Source organism: Sus scrofa, chromosome 8 (assembly GCF_054392235.1).
Source record: "Sus scrofa isolate SSC_HxYL_T2T_F1_AM1 chromosome 8, Sscrofa_HxYL_maternal_Yorkshire_Landrace_v2.0, whole genome shotgun sequence".
NCBI lineage: Eukaryota > Metazoa > Chordata > Mammalia > Artiodactyla > Suidae > Sus > Sus scrofa.
Genome location: NC_139390.1, coordinates 131,679,736 through 131,706,411, shown reverse-complemented (window position 1 = coordinate 131,706,411; position 26,676 = coordinate 131,679,736). Strand labels below are relative to the sequence as shown.

General features: G+C 37.5%; 1 protein-coding gene across 30 annotated transcripts in view; it reads left to right on the top strand.

Moving 5' to 3' along the window:
* PDLIM5 (PDZ and LIM domain 5) overlaps positions 1-26,676 on the top strand; it is a 216,586-nt gene that overhangs the window by 12,265 nt on the left and 177,645 nt on the right. The gene's annotated exons all lie outside the window — the stretch shown is intronic.

Here is a 26,676-nt window from a genome sequence, read left to right as displayed (position 1 = left end):
CAGGATGCCAGGACTGTGTGTATTTTACACACTTAAAGATGAGGGAAGGAGGGATTTCCCTTTTAGTATGTTGCTTGTAAAATTTTAAATATGATGAGAGAGATTTGGAACTAGATAAGAATTTGTAGGAGTTCCCCTCGTGGCTCAGTGGTTAGCGAATCAGACCAGGAACCACGAGGTTGCGGTTCGATCCCTGGCCTCGCTCAGTGGGTTGAGGATCTGGCATTGCTGTGAGCTGTGGTGTAGGTGACAGACGCGGCTTGGATCCCGCGTTACTGTGGCTGTGGTATAGGCCGGTGGCTACAGCTCCGATTCGACCCCTAGCCCGGGAACTTCCATATGCCGCGGGAGCGGCCCAAGAAATAGCAGAAAAAAAGACAAAAAAAAAAAAAAAATTTGTACCATTTGTCATTTGAAATTTGTGACTCATTAATTCCTAGGATTCAGAAATTGACTTCACAGTGCCCACTGTTCTTCCTGATAATTGTCTTGGCTAAATTTTGATTTACCAAAAGCAGAAGTAGGTGTTGAATGACGGTAACAACTGAATCCCTGTTGATTGCATTGGGGGTTTGAGTGTTGTGATTTGCTTGTATTGAGTATCCAGTGATTAGCCCGGTATTTCTCACATGATTTCTGAGATATTAACTTTTAGAGATGCTGAAATTAAAACATTTAATAAGGTTGTGTAATAGCTAGCCAGAGGAGATTGTGGGTATGTTTTGAAAGTATTTTGCTTCTAGAGAAAAGATACTGGAGGACAAACGTCCTTAAGAAAACAAAGGCTTTATTCCTTCACTTGCAACCCTTAGAGATGTTCTGCAGAAAGAAGTTTGTATATAAATACAAGCATTGTTACTCATGTAATTATCACATTCTCTTGCAGTATCTCCATGCTACTGACTTCCAAATAGTCTGTAGATGCTTCTTTTGATCTTTTTATACTAAGGATTTCTGTTTACATCTGCCTTTATTCATTCTGGGAGGTTGTATTTCTTTGGTATCTAATTTTCAGAGTGATAACTTTGATATTTTAGCAGACAAATGTGTTTCCAAACTTTATCAATGGCTTATTCCCTCCTAGGCTGGTTCCTCATCCTCAGGCTGGCACTTTGCCCAGGCAGAAATTCTAAAATCCTATATTTGATACATCATTGCCCTGTTATAGAACTGTAGGGCTTCCTGTTACTTACTGCTTAACCCCTCTGCCTGCCATTCAGGCTGTATGTCGGTGGGCCTACTTAATGGAACGGAGCTTGTGGTCTAAACTGCCTGTTCTGAACCCTGAAGTCCTGGTTCTCTTTATTCTTCATGCACAATACCTTTATTCCTTTCCTTTCCTTTCTCTCTCTCTCTCTTTCTTTCTTTCTCTCTTTCTTTCTGTCTGTCTGTCTTTCTTTCTTTCTTTCTTTCTACCCCCTTCCTTCCTTTGTAAATACCTTTCTTCTTTCATAAATACCTTTATGTCTTTCATTTTTTTCTTTCTTCTTTCTCTTTTTTTCTCCTTCCTTCCTTCCTTTCTTCTTCCTTTCTTCCTTTCTCTCTTTCTTTCTTGCTCTGCTCCTGTGGCATATGGGAGTTCCTAGGCCAGGCATTGAATCAGAGCTGCAGCTACAGCCTGTGCCACCGCCACAGGAAGGCTGGATCTGAGCCACATCTGTGACTTACACCACAACTTGCAGCAACTCCGGGATCCGTAATCTACTGAGCAAGGCCAGAGATTCACATTGCATCCTCACAAAGACAACATCGGGTCCTTCTGCTGAGCCACAACAGGAACTCTCACAGTACCTTTATTTCTTATATCTGAAGCCCTCCCCGTCCATTAAGGTGCATTTATATACCAGGTGCTCTTTGAAATGTTTGACTGCTCCAACTCACGTGGGTCTCCTTTCTTTCCTTTATTAAATAATAATGATGAAAATACACTAACATAGATCGAGCCCTTGTTATTGTCTAGTCCCTACTCGAAATATTTTGCCCATGTTTGATTGTTTAATCCTCATGACAACCTTTGAGCAAGTATGATTTAAATCTCTGATTTTCGGATGAAGGAACAGAGACAGAGAAATTAAATATAATGCTCAAAGTTGCATAGCTGGTAATTGGTTAGGCTTAGGATTTGATAGCAGTCAAACTGAATAGTGATACTATAATGCTTTCAACCCGTGTACTCTTCTGGTTTGCTGCTGACAACTGAGTTTTTGTGTGTGTTTCTCAAAGAGAGAATACATACTATAGAATTAAAGGCTTGTATAAATGGATTATTAAGAAAAAATATGACTAGTTTCTAAACTAATCATCAGCATCATCAGTGAGATTTTAAAATTTTAGCTTCTAGGCCCCAGATTTTGAATTCAGGATGTTTAGGGATTTTCACATGCTTTTATGGATATTTCTCATGTACCATTGAATTACATTTTGTATACTTATGTTTGGGAAGTCTCTGTGGCTTTTATTTAAAAAACCGTATTTACATTATGGATCTTTTGTTATTTAGATCATTGCAGAAAAAAAGGTTAAGGCTAAGTTGCAGTGGAACTGTCATTGACTAAATACTGTGACAGATCTACTTTTCTTCAACTACTCATCTTTTTACTTTTTCAGAATTCAGTCACCCTAGGTCAAATCCTTTTTGGAAATAAATGTCAGTTTTAATAATACATGATACCATGCTTTAGTCCTGTTATAATGCCGAAAGTATCTTGGTGACAAATGATTTACAGGACTTTGAAGTTGACACAATACTTAGAATATTTTAACACTTTAAATTTAATAATGAATGTTGATTGCTGAAGGCATCTTTGGCTATACTTGGTTTTGTTTTGTACGTCATTGTTATGCTAAAGTGGTAGCATTTAAATGAAGAGGAACTGGTTATAGTCTTTAAAGCCATGGGCCAGAGATCCGTTCAAATTCTTGATCTTCACGCTAGGTTTTCCTGGCAGTACAGTTGAAGTACACAGCTAGGTCATCTATTTTGTTAAATCATGAACCTCTCTCACCAGGGGGAAAATCTTCTACAACTCTGGGTCTCATTTACTCAGGATCATATTAAAATTCCCATTACATCTTCCATAACTGTTGACTGAGATCATAATGATGATAGGAGACAAATGGGAAGTCGGGTTGCAGTTGTAGTAGTCATCTGTATCTTTGACAGTTATAATTAACGGATGAAACCTTTTGCTCTTCTTTGTTTTTGATCCTAGACCTTGTTTCTGCGACATGCCCCAGAGATGACTTAATGTAATAGCTCTCTACCTCTCTAGATAGAGACTTGCCGTTGTGTTATCTTGAATCTGTTTTCTCTGTATGTGACCCAGGGGTTCTACTTCTGTCCTTCAGGGTCACACACAACAAAGGATAGCCCTTGCTCACATTACAGCCTTTTAAATAGGTGACTGAGCTGTATTTCCTTTTGAGTCTTGCGGATGTTCTGTTGGAAGCCGTTTCTTCAAATGTTTCTCTCATGACAGTTGCCTCTCTTCACACTCCTGAGCATTTGCCTTTGGAAGTAATTCAGTTTCTAAATGTTTTTCTGTGTTGACTCCCAGAACTGAACCTAACACTTCACATATATTAAGACTTACTGAATTCAAAAAGGAATATTAAAAAAAAAATACCTCTTAGGCGGTGGGCTTGGTAGAATTCTCTGTATACTTTCGTACTGTTGGAAATGTTTACAGTTTATGTGTCTTTTGTTTAAAAAGTGAATGAAAATTAAAATTGGCCTATGCTTTGTATGTGTGCAAACTCAGGCTCATGTGGACACATATGGAGGTTAGGAGAGACTGAGAAGGGCAGGTGTTTGTGTATGTGTGTGCTGTTTGCATGAAAGATCAGGGGGTATCATGGGAAGGAATTTAAGGAACAGGTAATAGGAGGTGTATTCAAGCTTAGTCTTTGGAGATTGTATTCTTCTTCTTATTATTATTATATTTTAGGAGAGATGGGTAAATTCTTGGTAGAGCAGAGTATGTCCTCTTGGTTTTATCTGGTCTCGAATGATTCATGCTAGAGCCCTAGGAGGAGAAGGTGTTAGTTACCACATTTGATGATCGCCTACTGTGTACTAGACTTGAGTAGAGAGGGCGGTTCTCTATTTTCTGACATAAAGGTACATGGAACATGATAGGGAACTTAAGAAGGAGCTTGCGAGTAGGAGAGGATATCTATGTAATCAGACTTAGGAAAAGACCACAGTAACATGTATGTTGACCACATAGCCCGGTTAGGATGGCAAGGGACTTCTCGACCAGGGTCTGTAGAATCCAGAGAGGAGACAGAAGTAGCAGCAACAGACAGGATTTGCTGGAGCTGCATCTGGGCACAGAGCCGTTTATTGATTGATTGATTGAATGAATATCTTTTCTAGGGCCGCACCCGTGGCATATGGAGGCTCCCAGGCTAGGGGTCTAATCAGAGCTATAGCCGCCGGTCTATACCACAGCCACAGCAACTCGGGATCCGAGCCACATCTGCAGCCTATACCACAGCTCACGGCAACGCTGGATCCTTAACCCACTGAGCGAAGCCAGGGATGGAACCCACAACCTCATGGCTCCTAGTCAGATTCGTTAACCACTGCGCCACGATGGGAACTCTGAGCCATTTATTTATTATCATTATTGAGTAGCTAACCATATGCTCAGTACAGGTCTAGGCACTGAAAGTACACAAAACGAAGTCCTTATTCTTATGACCCTTACATTCTAATAACTCACAAGTATTTAGATAAATAAGCTACAGAATAGTTGGGGGAAGGGGAGAAGGGGTAAAGGGTGGTACTTGAAGTTGGGCAGTCAGCAGAGGTCCTTCTGACTGATGGCGTAACGCTGACTTAAGCATCAGAAGCCAGTTGTGGGAAGAGCAAGAAAAGCACTGCAGGCATGGAGAACAGTAAGGGCCAAGGCTATGAGGCAGGAAAGAGCTTGGGTTTCAAGGAAGAGGAAAGGAGGCCAGTGTGGCCCGAGTGCAGTGAGCAAGGAGGGGAGTGTCCTGAGATGAGGGAGGGGAGGGAAGCCTAGCGTCAGAATGAGGGCGGAGGAGGCTTAAGGTAACGAGAAGATGAGAAGGATGACGTGGGGGGTGATGGTGAGACAGCTGGGGCTTTGAGAGGGATTCTCATTCCTCTGGGTTAAAGCTGAGGGAGGGAGAGTAGCTTACTGCTCCTGTGATTTTTACCATCTCTGCCAGCTGGTATGTTTTAAAATTGGTTTTGATAGACATTTCAGGGGAGAATTCCAAAAATTTTTTGAGCAAGGGAGTAACCACAGAGCCTTCCAAGGTGACGACTTGGAAGGAAGATGCTCGTTTTAATATGTTTGTTTGAAAAAGTTATTTGTAACTCGTAACGCATTCATTATTTTCTCACTGTTATGTGTACGCTGATGACCAGTTTTCTATTTTGTGTTCTTTGAAATTTTTTTGTTATCACTGTAAGAAGCAGCTTTTTTTGCCAGATGGCTTCTGTTTTCATTTCCTTGTGATGTTATGACCTCTTCTACTTTAATAAGGAAATGTTGCATACACATTCAGTAGTTGTTTACAAATTATGCTGGTGACACTTTTGTTCGGGTCTGCCTCCAAGATAAAGTGAGTGTTAGAGTGTTTATTCTAGGTTAGGTATGTTGAACTGAAAAATATTTTTTTAATAGTGTCTATTTTTAAAAAGAATGTTTTAGCCTGTTGGTCAGTATGACCAGTGCCCAAAGTTATGTTTTCTGGCCCTTTTATTATTTCAAGGGGAGGGCGTTTTTATAAGATTTAATGGTTTTCATTTGTGAACTTTTCAGAGACGTCTCTTGAGCAGGGTCAACATCTAATAAGACAAGCCTGACAGTTGACACTTCAGTAAATTCAGATTTTCTTGCCTTAAATATGTTATTAATGGATAAAAGTGTTATCAATATCATGTAGCTCCAGGTCCAAAATAATATAAATCATTATGCCTTAGCAAATGATGTAACTGCATACTTCTTATTTAAGGTCAGCTTTTCATAAATGCAGGGAAATAATGAGTTTTCTAATTTGGGGGTATTTTTGCAAAATAATACTCTACAACCATCTTATGAATATCTATGTTACATTAAGTATGACAAAATAATAATAGTTTTAAAAGATGATTTTATCTTAAGATTTAAAATAATCTAATAGTAATTAATTTACAGCCTTAAAAAAAAAAAAAAAAACACTACTAGCAGTCCCTTTCCCGGAGTCTTTGCACAACACCAGCTTCTGGTGTATTGACCTCTGCTCTTTGCCTGCTCTTGTGTTCGTCTGACCCTAGCCACCTGCAGCTGGAATGAGTGCCTGACCCAAATGTAGACAAAGTTAGAAAATCTGTTTGTGGTCATACTATTTATACGCTTTATTAATTTTATGAAATGTAAAATTTAGAAGTTCCCACCATGGCACAGCAGAAATGAATCCGACTAGGAACTATGAGGTTGCGGGTTCGATCCCTGGCTTTGCTCAGTGGGTTAAGGATCTGGCATTGCCATGAGCTGTGGTGTAAGTCGCAGACATGGCTCGGATCTGGCATTGCTGTGGCTCTGGCAAAAGCCAGTGGCTACAGCTCCAATTAGACCCCTAGCCCGGGAACCTCCATATGCCACGGGAGCGGCCCTAAAAAGACAAAAAAATAAAAAATAAAATAAAATTTAACTAGTCTGAATTTTAGCCGTACAAATAAAGGTAAAGCATCGCTGTTCATCCATTGACTTATTTACTTACTCCACAAACATTTACTGAACATGGTTAATATGCCAGGCACTGTCCTAGGCACTGGGGATACGGTCATGTGAATACAACAAACTCTGCCCTTCCAGACCTATACTTTAGAGAAGTGAAGAAGAAGAGATAATAAGTAAAAATAGGTGGCGATAAATAGTATGAGGCAAAACAGAGGAGTGTAGGGCGAGGGAGCGAGGGAGTGGTGGTTGGATGGAAGTTACTGGTTTATAAATAGAAGGTGAGCAAATAAGGCATGGTAATAATAATAATAATAATAATAATAATAATAATATGGTGACATTGAGGAGACTTGGATGAAGTGGGGAGAAGAGCATTTTGGGCAAATGGTAAAGACCCTGGGATGAATGTTTGCTTTGCATGTTTCAGGTACAGCCAGACTTCAGTAGCTGGAGCAGATTAAGGGGGGAGAGTGATGGGAAGTGACTTTAGAGAGTTGAGGTATTTATTTCCTAAGATTAGCTGTAATAAAACCCACAGTAGCTTAGCTGATAGGACAGGAGCATTTTGCCTGTAGATTAGAATAAGACCTTGTCAACAAAGAGAGGGTTTTGTGGGGTTTTTTGTTTGTTTGTTTGTTTTGGAACACAGTACACAGTACTGTGACACACAGTAAATATTTTCTCTGAAGTCTGAAAAGTCTGCTGATTGCAGTGTTATTTTATTCAGGATTGATATTACTTTTTTTGTGTGTGTGTGTGACTTTTTAGGGCCGCATATGCAGCATATGAAGGTTCCCAGGCTAGGGGTCTAATTGGAGCTACAGCTGCCGGCCTACGCCACAGCCACAGCAACAGAGGATCCAAGCTGTGTCTGTGACCTACACCACAGCTCATGGCAACGCTGGATCTTTAACCCTCTGAGCAAGGCCAGGGATTGAACCCGCAACTTCACGGTTCCTAGTCGGATTTGTTTCTGCTGCGCCACGATGGGAACTCCCAGGATCGATGTTACTTTAAAAAATTTTTTATTATAGTTGATTTACGATGTTCTGTCAATTTCTGCTGAACAGCAAAGTGACCCAGTTATACATATATACCTTCTTTTTCTCACATTATCCTCCGTCATGTTCCATCACAAGTGACTGGATATAGTTCTCTGTGATATTCCTTTTTAATGGTAGTTGAGGTTTAAAAGGTTGTAAATGTTGGTATTTATCTCCTTATTAGTACTTCAGTTTACATGTAGGAAGAGTAATTATAAATGCGAGGTAGAGTCAGATTTAATATATATTTCAGTGATAGTAACTTTTGTGGAGGGTGACTACTCATTAATTTCATTGCCGTCACCTTTACAAGAATATTTACTTTGAAAGATAAGGTGAAACAAAAACTTATTTTTGTCTTTTCTCCAAGATTTTGGTTTTACCCTTATTTTTCAGTTCCATAATGGAGATTGAGAAATTTTAGTATCTGTCGGGTAATCACTTAAAGTAACAGGCTGGTTATTAAAGGCATACTGATATGTAAAATGATCCAGTCCATTGAAAGATTTATCAAATAATACGTGTGATTGCCTTTTAAGTTTTATTTTCAGAAACATTTCCTGGGAAGCTTTGGTCTCATTACATTGGACGATCATTAAAATGTTTCATTTGTACCTTGCAGGAATGACCTTTGGAAGTCAGCTAGCTTTTCCCGTGGGCTTGTCTTCAGTCCAGTTGTCCTGGCTTCTGTTAGAGTCACCAGATTACATTTTTTTTTGAAATTTAAAATACAAATAGCTATTCCATTGAATCTGTAGATTGCTTTGGGTAGTATGGCCATTTTTACAATATTAATTTTTCCAGTCCAGGAACATGGAGTATCTTTCCATTTCTTTACATCTTCTTTAATTTCCTTGATTAATGGTTTATAGTTCTCAGCATGTAAGTCCTTTACCTCCTTGGTCAGGTGTATTCCCAGGTATTTGATTTTTTGTGGTGCAATTTTAAAGGGTATTGTGCTTCTGTATTCCTTTTCTAATATTTCATTGTTAGTTTACAGAAATGCAACTGATTTCTGAATGTTAATCTTATGTCCAACTACTTTGCTGAATTTGTTGATCAGTTCAAGTAGTTTTTGGGTTGAGTCCTTAGCGTTTTCTATATGTAGTATCATGCCATCTGCATACAGTGACAATTTTATCTCTTCTCTTCCTATTTGGATGCCTTTTGTTTCTTTTGTTTGTCTGATTGCTGTGGGTAGGACTTGCGATACTATGTTGAAGAGCAGTGGTGAGAGTGGGCATCCCTGTCTTGTTCCACATTTTATTGGGAAGGCTTTTACTTTTTCTCCACTGAGTATTATATTTGCTGTGGGTTTGTCATAAATGGTCTTGATTATGTTAAGGAATGTTCCCTCTGTACTCACTTTGGTGAGAGTTTTTATCATGAAGGGATGTTGGACTTTGTCAAATGCTTTTTCTGCATCTATTGAGATGATCATATGGTTTTTGACTTTTCTTTTGTTCATGTGGACCTGAATAGACATTTCTCCAAGGAAGAGATACACATGGCCAACGAACACATGAAAAAATGCTAAACATACCTGATTATTAGAGAAATGCAAATCAAAACTACCATGAGGTGACACCTCGCACCAGTCAGAATGGCTGTCATTAATAAGTCCGCAAATAACAAGCGCTGGAGAGGGTGTGGAGAAAAGGGAACCCTCCTACACTGTTGGTGGAAATGTAAGCTGGTACAGCCACTATGGAGAACAGTATAGAGGTACCTTAGAAATCTATACAAAGAACTACCATATGATCCAGCAATCTCACTCTTGGGCATATATCTGGACAAAACTTTCCTTAAAAAAGACACATGCACCCGAATGCTTTATTGCAGCTCTATTCACAATAGCCAAGAGGTGGAAACAACCCAAATGTCCATTGACAGACGATTGGATTAGGAAGATGTGGTATATATACACAATGGAATACTACTTAGCCATAAAAAAGAATGAAATAATGCCATTTGCAGCAACATGGATGGAACTAGAGACTCTCATACTGAGTGAAATAAGTCAGAAAGAGAAAGACAAATACCATATGGTATCACTCATATCTGATATCTTATATACAGCACAAATGAATGTTTCCAAAGAAAAGAAAATCATGGACTTGGAGAATAGACTTGTGGTTGCCCAGGGGAGGGGGAGGGAGTAGGAAGGATTGGGAGCTTGGGGGTAATAGATGCAAACTATTGCTCGTGGAATGGATTTACAATGGGATCCTGCTGTGTAGCACTGAAAACTATGTCTATATACTTATAATGCAGCACGACAATGGGAGAAAAAATTATGTATACATGTATGTGTAACTGGGTCCCCATGCTGTACAGTGGGGAAAAAAAGCGTGTTGGGGGAAATAACAATAAAAAATAAAATAAAATAAAATAAAATACAAATAGCTAAACACTTTCTTAGGGAAGACAGTTTTCCCAAAGTGCTTTATTTTAGTATCACCACAAGCCTACATTCTTTTTGAGACTTGTTTTATTATTGCCAGACAAATATCTGTTAGCCCAGTTAAAAATTTAATAATCAGTTGTATTACCTTTTGTGTCAGTGAAGCCCCACCCTTTTAACTTGTCTGAAGGAGGGGCAAGAAATGTTATAAATAGAAATTTTCTCATCAAAGGCAATTTCTGTGTAAAGGACAAATTTGTTCTAAGGGAGAGCTATTTTCTAATCTAATAGTAAAGCTCTGAATGTCATCCAGATGATTTGTTTTTCTGGAGTTGGTAACAATTTGAGACTGATTTTTCAGCAATTTTGTGAAGCAAGTGTTTCCTTCAGCATAATTTGGAAGTTGATTTCGCAGCCTGTTTAAATAATTAGGTCTCATACCTCTCTAGCTTTGATAATCCAGGTTTTTCAAATACAGTAGCTTGAGTTTCGTGGTCAGATTTGGCTTTCACCAGAAATGATGATTGTTAATTTGCATTGATGTTAATTTTATTTTAATCTCAAGTCATAGTCTTTCTTCAAAGAGGAAAATAAAAGTGACAGCAGAAAAATAGAAAGGTAATTAAAGGAGCTTGGGGGAGAGGGAGATAGTGAGTATAATGGGTATAGAGTTTCACTTTTGCAACATGAAGTTCTAAAGATCTGTTTCACAACAATGTGTATATATTTACCACTACAGGACTGTGCAAATTGATGTGACTTTATTTGATCGACATAAAATGATCAGTTTATAAGCCCTTGCTATTTCTTATACATAGTACGAGTATACATTCTAAAAAAATTTTTACCGAAGTGCCGAAGAAGTAGTAGTAGCATTTAAACAGGAATGAGTAGACAGCAAATTATTACTTTTACTTGAAATAATAGGACCTAAAATTTAACTTCAGGGATTGATACAGGAATGGTAACATGATTTCTTAACTAAATTGAACATACTTAACCAAGGAATAGCCTCTATACTTAAAGATAGTGGTAAGCGTGTCAATTGGAAAATCATCTCTCAGTTCAGTAATGCTAGTTTACTGAATTCAATTCTGCCTTCTCTTTAAACACACATATATACCACACACATGTATATGTATATATATGGCTCCCAGGTCTTTTAAACTACTAGGTAACTCTTAAAGTTGCATCGTATCTAAACTTAAAATACGTTGGGATTTCCCTGCTGGTTTAGAGGTTAAGGATCTGACACTGTCACTGCTATGGTACAGGTTCAGTCCCTGGCCTAGGAAGTTCTATATGCTGTGGGCATGGCCAAAACAACAACAAACAGAAATCAAAACCTCAAAATATGTCAAAAATACGCCTACACAACTCATGAGTCTAAGGTATGGATGCATTTGACAATTTAGTATCAATGCTCAAGCTTGATTCATCTTATTTTGGTGTTAACACGCGCACAGAGCGTATACGTGCTTGAAGCCAGTGTTGAGTCTTACTTCAGATCTTCTGGACTCATTGCCCTTGTTCCCTTTATAGCTTGTATAGCCCATGTTATTTCTCACTGGATGGTGTTTGTAATTCTGATGTTTTGAATGTTTTGGCTTAAGTAGGTAAGAGTGTCACTTTGTTTTTTTTAGGTAACTCAAACCTCTTCCCGCTTCTTTCTACCTCAAAATATAGTCTGTAGAATTGTTGTGAATAACTGTTAGATTTTGATGAAGAGTTTTTCTCTGTCATTGTCTTATTTTGAAAATAGTAATTTATCACAATCACATTTTCAAGAGAACATTTTACTTCTGATTAGAAAAATTATATATATACATTCTAGTTGAACATACTTTTTTAAAAAAGAAAATACTTGGAAAACAATGACAAAAAAAAATTAAAAACAAAACAAAACACCTTAGCAAACCTTAAGTCTAGCTACCCAGGAAACTGTGGACATGTTCATAAATATCTTTAAAAACAGATTTTTTTTACTGAGGTTCTTCCTATAACAGTTTATTTCTTCTTCTTCCTTTTTTTTTTTTTTTTTTTTTTTAATAGGGCCACACCAAGCTGCATATGGAAGTTCCCAGGCTAAGGGTCATATTGGAGCTATAGCTGCTGGCCTACACCCACAGCCACAGCAAGGCAGGATCAGAGCCACATCTGTGACCTACATCACGGCTTTAACTCTCTGAGTGAGGCCAGGAATCCAACCCCCTTGGATACTAGTTGGGTTCATTACTGCTGAGCCATAATGGGAATTCCTATCTTGGATCTTCTTCCATCATCTATAAAAATTCATATAGAGAATTTTTTCATTTCTCTTGCTCTCTCTCTCTCTCTCTTTTTTTTTTGGTTATCTTGATTTACTATGTTGGCTCTAAACTTAAATATTTTGAGTATTTATATGTTGATAGTTTAGAAGAGATGTAAGAAATATAGGCATGCAAGAGTATGGACTCTGAAGACAGTCATGGTGTGTTCACATCCCAGTACTTAAACTTTCTTGCAGTGTGATCCTGAGCAAATTACAAAACTCCTCTGGGTCTCTGCTTTCTTGTTTGATTATTAATAGTGTACTTATATTGTAGGATTACTGGAAAGATTGAGTCCATATTTTTTAAGTACTTGGAATACCTGGCAAAGAATGCATGTAATACAAGTAAAGATATTTTTGTTATTATGGGTGTTATGATTGCTAAATTTTAGGTTGATGTAGATTTCAGACAATCTTAGGTATTTAGTCCAAGCATCCACACGTATCCTTTTGCCATTTCCCAATCTCTTCAAAAGTTTGTGCCTGATATCAGTAGGTGTCTGTTAGATGGAGGTGACGTGAGGTGAAGGTGTTGGAAGGGAGGTTTTGGGTTTCAGAGACCTGGATAGAATTACTCTTGGCAGTTATCCATGCTTTTCTGGCTATATTGCCTTCGGCATAACTTGGGTGGCCTATGATTGGAGCTGCTCTAAGTCAAGTCAGCCCTACTTGCTGTGTCTTGGAATCTAGGGAATAGTTTTAAAGGTTCTCAACCAGGGCCAATAAAAGGCGATTTAAGTTAATACGAGTTAGTGAATTTTGGCAGGCAGTCAAGCCCAGAGATGTACCCCATAACCTTAATGGAACATTTTCTTTATTTTTGTGTTAAAGTATTCACATGTATTTATGTGTTAAAAGTGGCATGTTAATTGAGGAATATTGGAATTGGCCTTTTTGATTTCTCCATTTCTATAGTTGTTATTTTTTTAAAAGTTGAAATTTGTAGGAAAAGAGTGAAACTATGACTTTTAGTTTTTCATATTAAAGTGTTGTTTTTTTTTTTTTAATGGCCTGGAATAGATGAAATGTAATGAAACGAAAAAATTTAAGAAAATTTGGCCTGTGGTTTATGGATTTATGAAATTCTATTTTAATATAGTCTTATGAACTTCCTTAAAATCAAAGAAAAGTTACTAATCAGATGATCATTTTTATGGTAAGTATACATTTAAAACAGTATTTGATTTCTGACTACTAATTTTTTTGTGTATTTCACTTTTGATAGTGAGTTAGGCACATGCGAAGTTAAGGAAACCTATTATGACCAGTAGAACATGGTTTGTTTGTTTGCTTGTTTGATTTGCTTTATAGGGCCGCACCTGAGGCATATGGAGGTTCACAAGCTAGGGTTCTAATTGGAGCCACAGCTGCCAGCCTACACCACAGCCACAGCAACGCCAGATCCAAGCCACATTTGCAACCCACACCACTGCTCACGGCAACGCTGGATCCTTAACCCACTGAGCAAGGCCAGGGATCGAACCTGCAACCTCATGGTTCCTAGTCGGATTGTTTCCACTGTGCCACGACAGGAACTCCCTAGAATATGGTTTAATGTAGTATTACAGCTATATATTTGGCCCTTTGATCTGGGAGTTCCACATCTGCAAGTTCTATCTCTGTGGATTCAGCTAAATGTGAATCGAAAATATTTGGGGAAAAAAAAATTTCAGGAACTTCCAAAAAGCAAAACTCGAATTTGCCATACTGCCAACTATTTACATAGCATTTATAATTATTTACGTAGCATTTATATCATATTAGTTATAAGTAATCTCGAGATGATTTAAAGTATATGGAGGATGTATGTGGATTGTATGCAAATACTATGTTGTTTTATATGAGGGGCTCAAGTATCCTCGGATTTTTGTCTCTTCAGGGGGTCCTGGAGCCAACCCTTCCTAATTCCTCAGTCTGCCTCTCTGGTTAGAAACCTTAAGCTACGAGCAGGAGCATCAGGGTGCTGGTTGAAATTTAGAGATAGTTTCTGTGATTTTTAGGAACAGTGTTGTCCTTTGTTCTGTAAAACATACCCAAACCGCTGTTTCAGTACACTGTTTTGTTTTGTTTTGTTTACATTTTTTAAACTCAATTTTTTCCCCATTATTTGGTCAGTCAAAATGTCCCTTTATGGGAGTTTGATGAGGAGATCTTTGTATATTGGAAGGTTTTCAAGGTAAGCCATGGTGAGACGCTAAACTGGTCTTAGATTACTCAGTCTTATGTTAAGATACGTATAAGATTTAGATAAAATATTCTATCATACTTGGCGAAGTTTTTCACAGACAACCTATTTATCTACTTTTACCTCTATTATCATTGTTCTATGGTATTTATCTTTGCTTTGATTCGGATTTTTTCATTTTGGCAGCCGTATGCTGGCCAAAGTTGTTGCAAGTCTGATTTTCAAGTTTCTGAATAAAACTTTCCACTGCTTTTCACCAACTTGTGAATTTTTCTTGTTCATGGAGAAAATGTCACAGGAGGAGGGGGAAGAAGGACAAAGTTGAGAGTTTGAGAGGAGGCTGGAACCGAAGCTTATTTAACTGTAGGTTTCTAAATCAGAAACCGTCTTTTTTATTCATTCTTTTTTATTTGTTTGTTTGTTTTGTTTTGTTTGTCTTTTTAGGGCCGCACCCTTGGCATACGGAGGTTCCTAGGTTAGGAGTCTAACAGGAGCTACAGCTGGCGGCCTACGCCAGAGCCACAGCAATGCCAGATCCGAGCTGCCTCTGCGACCTACACCACAGCTCACGGCAACGCCAGATCCTTAACCCGCTGAGCAAGGCCAGGGATTGAACCTGCAGCCTCATGGTTCCTAGTCGGATTCATTTCCGCTGTGCCATGATGGGAACACCTTTAATTCATTCTTTAAAGCGTTCTTTTGCTTACTGGGGTGACTTTATACGTCAAGGTTTGACCCAGAGGCTGCCCATTCGTGTTAGGATCGTCAGTGTTAAGTGGTTCAGGCTCACGGGTAATTTATGCATCTCAGTTTTCTGTTTTCATGTGTGTGTGTTGTTTTTTTTTTTTTTCCCTAAAAAGTAAGGTCCAGTAAGTGTTACTTTGAGTTAGCAGCTTCTTCTATTGAAATCTCCTATTAAGGTCCCGATTGTAGGACCTTTTAAGGTCCTCATTCAGTCAGGGTCCTGTTAGGAAAATAAAAAAATTCTGGGTATCTTAAATAGGATATTTTAGTGCATGGAATTGATAAACAGGTTTTGAAAGAGCAGAGAAGCCAAATTGGGTAGAGTGAGCAACAGCAGAAACCATTGCCATGTTGAGGACAGAGAGAGATGGGGGAAGAGGTAGTGTGACCAGAGCTTGGATGCTGAGGCCATCTGGCAGGGGCTAAAACCACAGAGAGGGCACAGACCCAGAGCTGGAACCACAGAGCTCGGGGCTGAAGGACGAGAGATGTAACCATAGGGTAGATGTAGATAGGGAAAAATAGCAAGACTTCTCTCTCCTACCCTCCAGGCCCCTGCCATTGCCTCTCGTATTGATAGGCTGTATCTGGAAGCCAGAGCAAGGGAGCCTGGGGACTGTCGTTCCTTGTCACACGGGGAGGGGCAGAGAAGGAGAAGGAATTGATTTGAGAGTAGACACACAGGCACAGGTTGCAGAGACAACACCAAAAATGTGTTTTGCCCCCCTTGGAAACAGCTGTCAGTGCATTTCATATTCTAAGACGCTTCTCCTCCATGGCTCAGGATCCTCTTGTTCTAAGATGGAAATAATTATGATGTATATGGTCTCAGTTTTCAGGAGCCATTTATATTTAGTCGTATTAAACGGTTATTACATTTGCTGCGTGTATGTCCGCTGGCTTCGTTTCATTTTTATTGTTTATATATGAGATACAGGAGTTATCGTTTTCATTTGTTCAGATCTTTTTCCTTTATTCTTTATATGTCTTCAAAGATTAGAAAGTCAGTTCCCTGGAGATATTTAATAAATGTTCTCTCCTGTCATCTGCTTTTTGTAGGTTTTCAACATTTTTAAACTAAGTAATCCATCTGGAATTAATTTGCTGTAGGGATGATATATTATTTTATGTCAGTTAAGACAGTTTATTCATTTTTAAAGGTTACTTATGCTTTGAGAGTCTTTATCTTTCCTCTTTAAATTGCCTAGTCTATGCTGGCTTTTTAAAAATTTGGTAGATACTGATCTATGGTTATATTCCAGATTTTGTTTGAAGTGCCATCCTTGCTAATTTTTATGGTTATTGACTGTAACGTGTACTTCTATTTTTAACTATCTTTGAAGTGCCTTTCCAAAGGCATTTTACCTCCTTTTTTAATTGAAAAATCTAGGATGTCATGTTGAGATCTGGGTTGATGTTAAGACCTTTTGATGTTAACTAACAAATAGGTACAAGTTCAGTATTGATGCGTGCATCTCTGTTAACTGCTTTTTATGTGCAGGTCCACAAAGGACAGTTACGATTTTCATTCTTTATTTAGTTTAGTCATGGGAGTGACTGTCTTGAGTAATGGGTGTCTAAAATCAATTGCTGTAATCACATTAATCTGATAATTGTGCCATGGAACACTGTCTAAATTTAGTAGACGGGGAAGTAAAAGTCTAAGTGTGAAAAGAAAGGAAGGGTAGATTTCTTAATTATTAACTCCTTCCCCTTTTCCTTGATGCTTTTATTGATTTGCGATAAGGATGTTGGAACTCTGAAAATATCTAAGTAGAGGGTGTATCACTCATTTCATTTTATTTGCTTATGAGATGCAGTATATTATTATGAAATATTTGTATAGTGACAGAATGGTTGGTTAACTAAGCATTTTCTAAAAATCGGATTGTTAGGGTAATGAGTAGAGATGTGTTTAAAACACATTATTTATTAGAAAAGATCTAAAAAATGAGCCCTTCGTATTTAGTTTGGAAGTAAGCAATTTTTGTTTGCAGTTCCTTTATAGTCACAATTTTAAGTTCTGGTGTAATTGGTATTCATTAAAAACTTACTCATACAAACTTAAATTTTTAATGTGAAAAATGTTAACATTATGAAAATAGGATTAGAGTTCCCTGTTGGCATAGTGTTAAGGATTCAGTGTTGTCACTGCTGTGGCTTGGGTTGATCCTTGGCCTGGGAACTCTTGCATGCTGTGGGCACAGCCAAAAATGAAAAAAGAATAATGTAATGAGTCAGCTGTATCCATCACTGATTTTCAACTAAGCATGTAGTCAATTCCATTTTATCTATGTTCTCATTTGACTTCTCTCCTTACTTCCAAATTCTTGTTGAAGAAAATCCTAGTTACATAATTTCATTCAAATATTTCAGTATGTGTCGGAGTTCCCATGGTGGCGCAGTGGTTAATGAACCCGACTAGGAACGATGAGGTTGCGGGTTCGATCCCTGGCTTTTCTTAGTGGGTTAAGGATCCAGTGTTGCCCTGAGCCGTGGTGTAGGTCGCAGACTCGGCTTAGGTCTGGCGTTGCTGTGGCTGTGGCATAGGCCGGCGGCTGCAGCTCCCATTGGACCCCTAGCCTGGGAACGTCCATGTGCTGCATGCAGCCCTAGGGAAAAAAAAAAAAAAAATTTTCAGTATGTGTCTTTAAGAATTCTTTTTAAAAACATAATCCACAATACACTTTAACACCTGAAAAATTGACAGTAATTTTCCTAGTATCAGCAGTTTATATGTTCCTTAAATCCTTTTTAATCTATACATTCTTCTTCCATAGTTTTTTTTTTTTTTTTACAATTTTATGTTTAAAAAAATGGAGTCATTTGTATAAAGTGCTTTTTTTTTGAAGGATAGCTTTATTGTAGAAAATAGAGCTAACTGGTTCAGCATGTTTTCCAGATTTGTAATTCGTGTACCATGCTCATGATTTTTGCCGTATCCCAGATTTATTTTACTATTTTCCTGACTATTGCCCTGCTTTTAAAACCAAAATTCATAGTTTATTCTCATTCTCATCATTCACATTTATAGAATCATAGTTTTGTTGTCTTTATTATATTTTAAAAGACCTATGAAGATAAATGTATCTATTAGAGTAAAATGCCTCATCCACATATCATATAAACTATCTTGTATACCACACCTTAGGAAGCACTGCTTTAATTTTACTGTCTATTCTTATTCCCTCCACTCACTTTCTGTGTTGAAATCTAATCACTTACCCCAAGAGGGACCAATTTGAAACCTTAGATACATTTCCTGCGTGTGTCCAGAAACAAGGTACATTCTGTGCAAAGTATGGTTTTACTAGCACACTGCTGGTGAGGTGTGTTACCAATCTGAGGTCATGGTCTAGATAGCTCAGCATTTTTATCTTTCAGGTTCAAATTCCTTTACGTGAGGAAGGAAAAAAATTCCCAAAACCTGCTTCGGGATTCTTATTGAAGTTTTCAGTTTATTATTGATAAATGGAGTTAGGTGTTAGCTGAAACATTTTTCTTTCTGTTGAACAGGATTTGACTTTTAGGGAACATTAAATTTGAATATTATAAATTAAGAAGAAAACAGTGATATTTTTAAAGTTTCTAAAAATTTGTGGAGAAGGCATTGCAATAAAATAATTTGTTTGGATATATTAATTTTGGGGAAAATATAATTTATTAATTTATTTTGGTAGATCACTATATTTAACTAGGTTTTTTATATAAGGATTTTCTTTGTTTATATGTCAAAATAAATATGCTATAGATATCTTACAAAGCTGTTTCACATACATTCTTAGTTGTAGCTCATGTATAAGGAGTTATCTTCATTGTACAAACTAGGAAGCTTAAGGGAGCCCAGAGAAATCATGTGACCTGCCCATAGACACACAGCGAATCAGAGGACATACTGAGAACCAGGTAAAGATCTGTCTTAGACTGTAATGAAAAGGTACCAGATTTGATATAAGATGTTCTGGACCTCATGCTATTTATTAGCTGAGTTGTATAAACTTGGGTAATTTATTTCAAATCACTAAACTGGGATAATTTGCTACAGAACTTTCTTGGGAATGAAGGTGAAAAATATAAGCAGTATAAAAACTTTTTAGCGAGTACTTAAGTAAAGATTTGTTGCCTTTTAAGGAAGTTTTCATATAAGTAAGTAATAAAACTGTAACCGGAAGGCATTCTTAAATGTTTTCTAGCACAGTTTGTTTTTGTGGAATTCCTTTTTCTATAATTGGGAAATTCAGTGTACATTTCATTTGTTTGTCACATTTTGATAGGCTCTGGGGATACAAAAGTGCATATACATTTCATTTCCTTGGAGAGATTGCAGTTCACGTGAGGGATACAGACTTAAAAAAAAAACAAGAGAATTTCAGCAGAGCATGGAAAATGCTTTATTAGAAGATGAAAGAGTGCCATGAAAGTTTGAGGGAAAGATTAGTTATAATTATATGATATTATGTACAGGACAATACTCATCTTTCTTTTATTTATCTAGACGCAAAGAGGTTATGCCCATATTGAAACTCATGTGATTATTCAGATTGGGACTTGCCCCTACCAGGAGTGCCTGTGCTCTTGAGAGGAGGGGGTGTCTTGAAGGAAAGGAGTAGAAGGGGAAAGAGAAGCTCATGTTTCAGGTACAGAATCATAAAGGTGAATACATGCCTAGTGGGCATCTGTTACTTGATAGAAGAACATAACAAAGTACAAATCTCTGCTTTCGTCTCTTTGACTTTGGCCAAATTCCATTTCTCTCCTGTTCATCCATCTTTGCTAGTTTCCAAGTTTATTTCTCTTAAGCTTATCCATTTAGTCATGTTAGCACTCTAGGCTTATACCTACAATATGTCTCCTTTTGGTTATTTATTTTTATTGTGCTATAACTATGTCATCCAGTGAGATGATAAAATACTCTGCAAATAAAAGCAGTTGTTTCACACACTGCATGGCCAATGTAGTACATATGCAGTTGGGAAATTACCTGGTTAAAGTCAGTGAACTAGTGCATACCCCTTATATTTAAGGAATATTATTGCCACCAGTGGCTCTTTTCTTTCTTAAAATAACATAAATCATATGACATCTGTGTGGTAGAAAGCCAACAGATAATAAATCTGGGCTAAGGATGATAGGTGGTTTCAGAGGTTTCCCTTGGGGTCAGGAAGGCAGATCTGGGGAGTCAGGGTGCTGCTGCAGAACCCTCAGATTCACCTCTCCCACAAACCCTATACATCCAGCTTCCGCCACCATGCTCTTCATTGTATTTCTTAGGCTCTGTAGGTTACTACCTATAAGTAGCTATTTTAGGACCAATATTTTTTTCCTTAAAATAATCTTCACATTTTTTTTTTTGTATTTGGACATATAACCAAATAATAAAGGATATTATTAGATAAGGATCCTTTAGCTTTTGATAAATTGGGTAAGGATTTATGTGTAGCTTCCAGATCAAAATGCTGTCTTGTAGCATTAAGGCTCCAGGAGATAAGAGAAAGATCTTTTGTGAGTAGGATAGGTTGACATGTTCGACTGCAGGGCAAGCTCTCTAGACAGAAATGCTGCGGTGACTTTTCTCGTAAGAAACTTTTGACGGAAAAACACTGAAATTCGCCTATTTACCACTTTTCATCAATCCTTTCCCATACTTTAAATACTCTCTGGGGTGGTAGTGTGCCCAGCTGAGAGATTTGCCTTTGTAGCCTCAGTGCAATGCAGTCCTGTGGGTGGTTGCTCGGGTATGTTTTTATTTGCCTAAGTGAAGGGTCCCCAGCCGCCCCCATTCCCCACTGATTTTCTTCTCCTTGTCAGGAAAATGGACCTGGTGCTTGGGCTTTCTTGCCACCATTTGTGACATTTAGAAAGTGGATAAAATCTGTGTGTGTGGGTGACTGAGGAGAAAGAATGAAGGAGCCTGGGGCAGTGATGTCGTCGTGGAAGCCGCCTTGGCCTGCCTATCTTTGCAATTCTCTTTATGTGAAGAAGATAATTTCTTTTCTATTAAAACTGTTGCAGAAGGATTTTCGAGTATGAGCAACTGAGTATAATCCTAACTTGGCTGCTTAAAAAACATTTTGTTTGCTCCTCACCCCAGAGCATTTGTTATGAAAATCTTTTAGTACCCTCAGATACAGATTTTGTCAGTGAATTGCAACTCGTGTAGAACCTTACCAGCTGGGATGGAGAGGTTATGAGAAAAAAAAAAGCATAATTTCAGTGTAACTTGAATATAATGCATCATCATGAATCATGTGATTCCAGACTGTTGTCTTCCCTAACAGTAAGTTGAAAACAACTTTGAGTCCAGGTAAGTTCTTGCAGTTTGGTTTCTGTAAGTTGCTAGCAGCTTTCTTACCTCTTGCAGCTGTTTCTGAAAAGATGGAGCCCTTAAGACGGATGGGACATGCACGTATGCAAAAAGTTGCTGTTTTAGTCTGCTCGTGCTCCTTTAAAAATTCTTTAGGAATGGAGACCGCGTGCTTACTGGTCCCGTGCTGCAGCCGTTCAGGAATTGCTTCATCCACTGTGCATAACACAGGAGTCAGTCCTCTGGTGGGGTCTGAGTACTCAGATTTTCCTTTGAGTACTTGCAGATGGCTGTGTGTGCCTCTTTTTTTTTTTTTTTTTTTTGTCCTTTTGCCTTTTCTAGAGCCGCACCCATAGCATATGGAGGTTCCCAGGCTAGGGGTCCAGTTGGAGCTGTAGCCACTGGCCTACGCCAGAGCCACAGCAACGCTGGATCCGAGCCGTGTCTGTGACCTACACCACAACTCACGGCAACGCTGGATTGTTAACCCACTGAGCAAGGGCAGGGACCGAACCCGCAACCTCATGGTTCCTAGTCAGATTTGTTAACCACTGATCCACGTTGGGAACTCCTGGCTATGTGTGTCTCTTAAGAAACTACAGAGAGCGTAAGGGAGTTTCTGGAACAGTGTTTCTTGACCTACCTGTATCAGAATCACCTTGAGCTCTGAATAAAAATAGACTTTTCTGTGCCTCACTCAAGACTTACTGAATTAGACTATATGGAAAGTGGGAATCAGTGTTTCTAGCAAGGAGTGCCCGTGATTCAAGGACACAAATATTTGAGAAATACTGTTTTTGAGCCATCTTAGATTCCCCCAGCCTCCTACTCAGGGCTCTCAAGTTGCATGTTTATCTTCAAATGGGAAATCAGCCTGTTCCCGTGGTGAGTGCATCCTTCACGGCTCACATTTGCAGTTGATACCGACGCCTTCCAGCTTCCCGAATGGTGGCTCTGTGCGTGAAATCAACCTTTAGATCAATTCTACACAAGTGTTTAATATTTGGGGAATGTACTTTGTCTTGGAGTAGTTGATGTTATTTCTTTTTTTTTTTGCTTGGTTGCACCTGTGGGATGGCGAACATTCCCGGGCCAGGAATCCAACCTGAGCCACAGCAGTGACAGCACTGGATCCTTCACTGCGAGGCCACCAGGGAGCTCTGCTGTTATTCTTGAATCGAGACAGTTTTTATTACAAATAGCCAGGGAGCTGTTTTTTTCCTTTACTGGTGTTTATCTGACCTGCAAGATTCATATTCATTCAGATTTTCCAGAAAGTCCTATTACCTTCATTTTATTGAGGAAACTTCTGTTTTCTTCTCTTTCATTGGTGCTTATTTTTTAGTCACTCTTTCCCAAAGTCCTTTAGAAATGGAAATGTAATTTTAAAAAATCGGTGTCATCCTCAAAAAAACTGACTTCCGCCTCTGAATAGTTTTGAAAAATGCAGTTGTCACTTCTAAATCATATCTTTGCCTTAAATGCATTCTGTAAGTAGCCATAGAAAAAAATCTCTTGTTATTTTTTTTGTACAAAAATTTCATTTGCAAGTAAAATATATAAGCAGCAGGCAAACCTTTCTCTGAACCTGAATCTGTACATGTATAAAATAGAACACTTACACACTTTTAATTGTTTGTACTTTTTAAAAAATTTGAAGTGGTTTTCCTATTTTTGATTATAGCTGGTGTACAGTGTTCTGTTACTTTCCTACAGTACAGCAAGATGACCCAATCACACATACTTTTTGCACTTTTTGAGTCAGTTCTTTGGCCTGGCAATTGCTTTCAGTTTAGTAGATATTTTTGAGGCCTCCTGGTTGAGCGTATGTTGTGCATTCCCCTTTATCACATCCTTTATTGGGGCTGTTTCAGTTGTCATAAAATGCTTTTCTCTTTACTAAAGCAAATGCCATGAAGGATTTGCCTCCAGGGCAATTATTTCTCCATGAGTTAAGGTGGAATAAGAGTACTAAGGAAGTGAGGTAAACAGAGAGTACAGCTCATCTCCTTTTATGGAAAGTGGTTTTGCAGGAAGAATTACTTTGGACACCACCCACTGAGAGTCGCAGTCAAGGTGGTTCAAAAGGGTCATAAACGTGTGTTTTCTTCTGTGGATGAAATGCAAGTAGCCCAGAAGATTTGGCAGTTCTACAGTCTCAGATAACATGTGGGCTCTCTTCAGTCCTGGGGGAATAGAATGGATGATTGAGACAAGTAGTTATCCTAGCACCTGCAAACCACGTCAGCCTGGGACACTCTGTCCCTGGTTCTAGAATTTTATAGGCTGATCGGGAATGTTTGATCATCTTGGGTTACACAGCATGTAACCTACGAATGCCTATGCATGTATATTATGCATAATTTAGACAGACACTTGTATATAATTGGTAAATGGCACGTTAATGGTGAAGTCATTGTGGAGTTTGGTTATCAGGTAACAGTTAAAATTTGTTGCTTTTATGGTTTTGGTCATAATATAAACCTTACTAATTAGGTGTAGGCTGTCAAGACTATTCACTAGTATTTGGTAACATCTTTTAAAACAAATATCTTCATCCAAAAATTCCAGTTTAATGGCACTTGTAAAATATTCAAATTATATAAAAATATACAAAGTATTAAGTAAAATTTCCTCAGCCCTCTTCCAGCCTCCCTTCTTCCCAGATGTAATCTTTCTAGCTTTTTACTCTTTATTTCTATGTTGTAATGTACACCACTTTTTCCCAATAATGCATGTTGTTCTGCAACTTTCCTTTCGTTCTTTAATAGGTATCATGGATATGTTTCCAGGCCAGTAATATAGACATTTATTATTGATATACATAATTTACATGTCAATGTTTTTGAATTATTCTTTGTATCCACATTTTTAAAATGAATATTTGCTGATTTATTTATTTTTAATTCATGCCTTTATATGGCTACTATAACAGAAAAAAATTAAATATAATGTGTAGGTAATCTTATTAATGAGTATTATGATGAATTATATGTAGATTTCCAATTAAAATTCATAAATAATTTGAAAATGAACTAGACATCTTTGTCAGCAGTGATTTGATTCTGTGCAAAATCATATTTGAATGATTTTAGATTGTGTTTTAAGTCTTTGAAACTTTGACATCTGCAAATATGCCTTCCATTCAGCTTTTCTCAAAATTAAAAATCTATAACTGAGGGTTTGGGATGGAAATACTGTAAAATTTGGTTGTGATGATTGTTATACACCTATAAATGTAATAAAATTCATTAAGTAATTGAAAAAATTAAATAAAAAATCTGTAACTAATACAGTGTTATCAGTTTTATCTCCAAAATGTTTAAAGATTTATAAAGTAGCTAGAATTAGTCCCATATCCTATATATTATTTATTCATAGTACTTAAAATTCTTGACCATGTCCTTCCATATAACAGTGGATAAAAAATTGGTGAGGAGTTCCCTGATGGCTCAGTTAGTTAAAGATCTGGTGCTGTTACTGCTGTGGTTCAGGTCAGTGCTGTGGCACAGGTTTGATCCCTAGCCCAGGAACAACTTCTATATGTCTTAAGTGTGGCCAAAAAAACACACAAAAAACCAAACTTGGTGAGATGACCCAAAGGAGTAGATTAATTTATTTTGTATATCTGTTATCTTTGTAGAATTTCTCTTTAGTTTGAATATTTATAGTCCTGTTTTAGGTAGGCTGATATTCAAATAAATCAGTGTTTCTGATAATTGTGCAGATGACAAATGGCAGCAGAAGCCAATTTAGGATTGAAGAAAATTATTGTGGTTGCTTTGCCAATTATACGATCCAAATGTGGAAAACCGAGAGAAGGTTCAAAACGTGATGATCAGGAAGGTAAATGATCCTTTTAGACTGGTGTTTTACTGACTAGCCAGTGTTGCAGTGTTAAACAATTCTGTAGAATAATTTGAGTTCTATCCAGAAGATACGAGTAGATTCTTAACATAGCTTTCAGTTCTGTTTGGTTCTTTTTGTATTATATGTGAATATGAATTTTGTACTATAATATTAAACGACTATGTACCATTGTTGTTTATACAACTTTATCTGTCAAAAGCTCTTTATTCTCCATGTCTGTCACAAAGTAACATTATCTATTTCCAATGGGGATTTTTACACCTAGTGTGAACTTTGTTTAGATTCACCAACAGAGATCCTTGATGTTTTGCTTTAGAGGTGTGGTCACTTTTTCGTTGCGGAAAATGCTATGATCATCACCTTATTAAAGAAAAAAAGCCAGAAATGGATTCTGGCTACTGACAAAGTTGATCGCATGAAAGAACCTTTTACTGTTACTAGTTCATACTTAAAATCCTGGGACAATTTCCTTTTCTTTTTGGAATGAGAACAAATTGAATATTGAATAATCTCTTCAGGCTGTATCTTCAATGTTTGACTAATTTGCAGAATATGTCATTTGCATGTTATATTTACTATTCCTTTATGCCTTTGGAAGTTTTCAGCGACAGCTAAGGCTCACAGTCTTTACAACTGAGACTTACAAACCCTCCTTTTTTTTCCCCCATAGTGTTGGTAAGATGAATGTCCAGCATCTATCTCATTTAATTTAGAGGTTTCTTATGCCGGAATTAGATAAGGGAAGGAATATCATTTTTATAGTAAGATAAAGATTTTTAACCTAATTTTTAAAAAAATGTTCCTTTAAAAATAATTATATAATTGTGAGTATTGACATATTTTTGTTCAGTCTTAAGATCCTGAACTAATTCAAGAGGAGCCTTTTAGAGAGTTACTTTATTCCCATTTCCCATTGGTTAAGAGATAGTAGAACCAAATTAAATCTATGGAGCAGAATCTCCTATATCTTTTTGTAGATTAAAAGACACTCAAGATTTTTATTATAACACAGTGTGTTGGAATTAACTGATTTTTATGTTGAACTGTGCTTTCTTACCTAATGGAAATTTAGTTTATTTTTGGTGAATTACAAACAATATTCAAGTACATCTTTGAG